The following is a 4,696-nucleotide window of genomic DNA, read 5'->3' as shown; positions in this document are numbered from 1 at the left end:
ACGGCGCTCTGCCGCTGAGGCGCCGCGTGTGGAAAAATAGTGCGAGGGCGCTGCGAGCGAACTGGATTGGGGCGGAAACGCACCTCCGCGGCATTTTCAACGTACTTTCGCTGCGGGCGCCGAGGCCGATTGCGCATAGTACGCTCTTAAAATGGCGCTTTATTTCAACTGCAAATTTATGTTTAAACCATTTTGCCAAACACATATATTTAAGGCATGGAATATACAACGCGACGTCTTCAATTTTGCTGTCGTTGTCAAGCGCGTCGTCTGCTAGCGAGCGCGCGTTCGCTACGCGGCCGCTGGCGGACGCCCAGTTTTTCTCTCAGAACCTCTGTGCAGTACATTTTTTAATGGTTTAGTTGCTGCGGTGCGCCCGTGACTCTTGACGGCCGGTGCCAAATGTAGTTTTAGCCAGGTGAACTGCTGTTTTTACCACTGTCTTCTAGAAGTAACTGGTATCTCCGCACCGTGAAGGCTACGTAAGAAAATTTTATTTTTGATATCGTGTCATTTTACACGCGCATCTTGTTGGTGGATATTGATCAGGGCCAATGATCGAAGAAAACAATACTAGAGTGAAATAAACCAGATTTGTTAACTGCGTGGCGCGAAGAATGACCAATGTATTTATAGGTAATTAAATCAAAGGGTACATAGACATATATATTTACGATATGTATAGGTAAGGAAAAAAATAACAAATATTCGAAACGCAATAATTGAAATGAAAAAGTGAGAACTCCCGACCGGAATAAGTGCACGTGTTTGCAGTAACACACTTATTAGTGAATACTGGAAATAAAACTGTCATTCGCAAAAATAATATTCATAGCAGGCAAAACCATCTTATATATATATATATATATATATATATATATATATATATATATATATATATATGTGTGTGTGTGTGCAAGTGTCATTGATATACTGTACGACGACGAATCGTCATTTCCGTTCGAATGTAACGCATGACAGCACTATTGAAATCTCAAAGGTGAGTGACTGCGTGCAAGTGAGGACTGTTATTCGGAATGATTTTGCTGCATGAGAGCCGTGGCTGTTGCGTAGAGGCGCAGTTCCTGAGAGAATTAACGGACGGGTGTCAATAAGTCCTGCTTAACAAGTTCCTAGCTAGCAATTGTCCCAAAACGACCCGTTCTGGGACAGCCTGTAAATCTGCTAACTTGATTCAGACAAGAAAAACTTTGACAGTCTCACCATGTTTGTAACCCATTAAAACTGGGTGCCCCATGTGGTACGTACACTTATCTTCTTCAACGAACGCAGCAGATCTGCACATATCTATGTATGGTAGACATGCCGTTCCTTTAATTGTTTATTAGGGTCGTTATGATAGTGCACCGGATAACTGAACGCAGCCGTTTATAATATACAAGATACAAGCTGCAGAGTTGAGCGGTCATGCATTTGGGAGCGGCATTACATTTATGCATGCATGCATAAATGTAATGCCGTTCCCAAACGTATGACCGCTCAACTCTGCAGCTTGTATATTATAAACATGAAATATAGGATAAGCGTAACATGTCTTTCTCGGAAATCAGACTTGAGAATAATTTATGTTGTTTACACCCCCCAGAAATAAGCCAAAGAACGCAGCCGCCTACCTTTTTCTTTTTTTTTAATATAAGCAAATTCTTCGGTTTTACGTGACAAAACCACGATATGATTATGAGGCGCCCGGTTTAGTTTTTGCCACCTGGGGTTCTTTAAAGCGCACTTAAATAGAAGTACACGAGTCTTTTTCCATTTCTTTCCCACCTGGATTGAACCCGCGAGCTCCAGTTTAGCAGCGCAAAGCCGTATCCACGATATAGGCACTAATTAGGCTACCGCGCAGGCTTTCTTTCTTTTTTTTTCTTTTTTGAAGTATCGACTGGAAACAAAAAATTCCACGTACGGCTTACGGCCAAAGATTAGCATATAGAATGTCTAACTATAAAACCGTTTTCGGCGCTCGAGGTCCGACTGCAATAAATAACCCCATACCAATTACTCCGCATTCTGTTACGCGAGAAAGGCGGAATCTTGAATGGAATGTTGCGCTGCAGTTTACTCTTTTTTTTATCTATTACAATGGTTCCTGTAAATCTGAGTACAAGGCGCCGAATGGGGCAGATATGCTTTACTTGTTTGAAGCGGCAAGCAGGAAGGTTACATATGTTGCTTCGTCTGCGTTTCGCAAGACCTACTGATAGAAAACTATATGCGTAACAATACACACGAGAGATACATGCTGCTTGAAGAACGAGAAAAGTATTTTTTCTCCAAAGAGAACCGTACAATAACATAATAGAATAAAAGCCGACACTGCGGCCGCAATGCACGCGCAATCATCGAGTGGCATTAGAAAATAATAAAAAATAAATAAATAAAAGAAAGATAAGGAATTCATTCTTAAGGCATAACTACATGTCATATGCAATTATGAACCCCATTTGATTGGTCTGAACGCAAATACCAGCGCGCGAAATTTTATGAATGACCCTGCCGCGCAGTATCGCCAGCAGTTTCCAACGGCGCGACCTTGATGCGGCCCAATCCACTTCGACCGCAGCGCCTCCCCACTATTTTTCCACGTCGGGCGCCTAACTGCAAAGCATGCGCCGCCCCAGCCGCTCGTCCCACTCGACCATATTCTAGTACACTCTAGTCTCGTCGCAGCAGCCACGCAGCATGCCAAACATGTCCCTGCTCCACGCCCGGCGTCATGGCTTCTTTTCAGTGGCGCACGCGCCTTTAGGAGTCTTTTTAGTAACTGTACCACCCGTCACGAGTTACTCAGACATACAACACACTTGGTAAGCGCACGCCACCAAATCCGAGAGCGGAAAAACGTGCTTAAAGCGATGAAACAAAGCGCGACACGACCGTTTCAAACGACACCACCGGCGATACTCTTCCCGGCATGCATCGCGAGAGCTGCGCAATGCGAAGGAGATATGATAGCGCTCATGTTTGGCTGAAGCTGAAGCGCGTTTGATTACGCCCCGCATCTAGGAAAACTAAATATAATAATCAAACTATAGTTCCGTCAAAGTATCACAGGACCATATATATATATATATATATATATATATATATATATATATATATATATATATATCAAGACGCTCATGTTGTAATGTTTAAGGATGCTGCTGTTCGTTTGTATTTGTATGTTTTCTCCCTGCTCATTTGGCCGGCCGCCATTGTGGCCTCCCACCGCGAGCGCACGTTCATCTCTTATACGAGACCTTACTGGAGCGGCTGTCGGCCGCTGTCATGTGAATGAAACAGCGTCTTTCTCGCGTGTTAGCGAGCGGGCAAAATTGATGCGTGTCTGGCATTCTCTAATGAACCCAACATTTGCTGTAATTTAGGAACCACTCCCTCTAATACGTCAAAAATGCAAAAAAAAAGAAAGAAAAGAAGAAAAAGAACGCGCGGTGGCCTCAGTTGCAGTGTACAAGTAAGTCTGATTACGAAACATCTTTCTCGCCCTGCAGATTAGTTATTCGACCTGCTCTACGCTTTGATTCTGTCGGTCGTCGAGCTTTTACAGTACTCTAGCGTGCGCCCACGTGCGACCTTCAGTGTGCGCCCGCTGTTAGTGGGTGTCGCGTTTCAGGAGAATATAAAACAAACGCGAATATAGGGAGCATTGATACACAAGGAAATAATAAAAAAATTTGGGGCACAAATATACATTCAATCACCATAATGCATCCGCTTTTAGTTTTTGTGCAGGTACACAAGTCTATGTTTTATACCACAGCCTAAAATGCCTGCAGCGGTAGCGGGGGGCTTTCCATCACATTGAACCGTAGTGATAATTCAAGCCACAACATCGTTTGCCACAATATTCTCCGATGTATGTTCACTGTTTCTGTGGCTTCCTTTTAGATTATAATGGCACGTATGCAGTAGACATCAGTGACGAATGAATTGCTGCTGGCTCTCTTCAGCATACGCTCGTGCAAGATTTAAATTTCTTTTTTACAGTGCGAAACCAAAGATCCCCACTGGTGTCAATAAAATATTAATTTAGTCCAACCTGCTTTATTCCCTCGGCCGCACACCATATCGTATAGGTTAGTCCCTGCTAAAAACACCACATCAGGATCGCAATACGACACAATAATAAGTAAACTTCCAATCCATGCAGTAGGCCCCCTAAGCCACGAATGCCAACTCGTTTAGAGGTTACAACCTAAAGGTTACAAGATATTTGGCGTTGCAGTAACCTTAAAATAGACGCTTCGGCTCATGTAACCTCTAGCGTCGACGGAAATTCACGAAAACACAAAGATCAAATTTTATTGCGATAGCAATTATATGGACACTTCCACCGGATTTCTGCCGTCGGCGTCGCCGTCGTCATCGCCGTCGTCGTCGCCGTCGCCGTGAGGTTCCGTATAGATAAAATCTTCACCGCGCGCCGTATGCCCGAGCGGAAGCGTGCGGGGACGCACGCTGTCACGGAGAACGAACGCACTCAATCTTCCACGCGCAAGCAAGGAAGCGGGAAGCGAGCGCCGGAGGGAGCGGGGGGGGGGCGCATTTCTACTCTGCCAACAACCGTGCTCGTCGCTCGCTCGCACCGTCTCTTATCTCCACACGGCTCTGACCTTTATGCGCTGTGCATTCGCCGCTCAGTTTCCGTTGAAGCGATAGACCGCACGTACCT

The sequence above is a fragment of the Dermacentor silvarum genome, chromosome 4, assembly GCF_013339745.2.
Source record: "Dermacentor silvarum isolate Dsil-2018 chromosome 4, BIME_Dsil_1.4, whole genome shotgun sequence".
NCBI lineage: Eukaryota > Metazoa > Arthropoda > Arachnida > Ixodida > Ixodidae > Dermacentor > Dermacentor silvarum.
Note: the sequence above shows the minus strand (reverse complement) of the source record.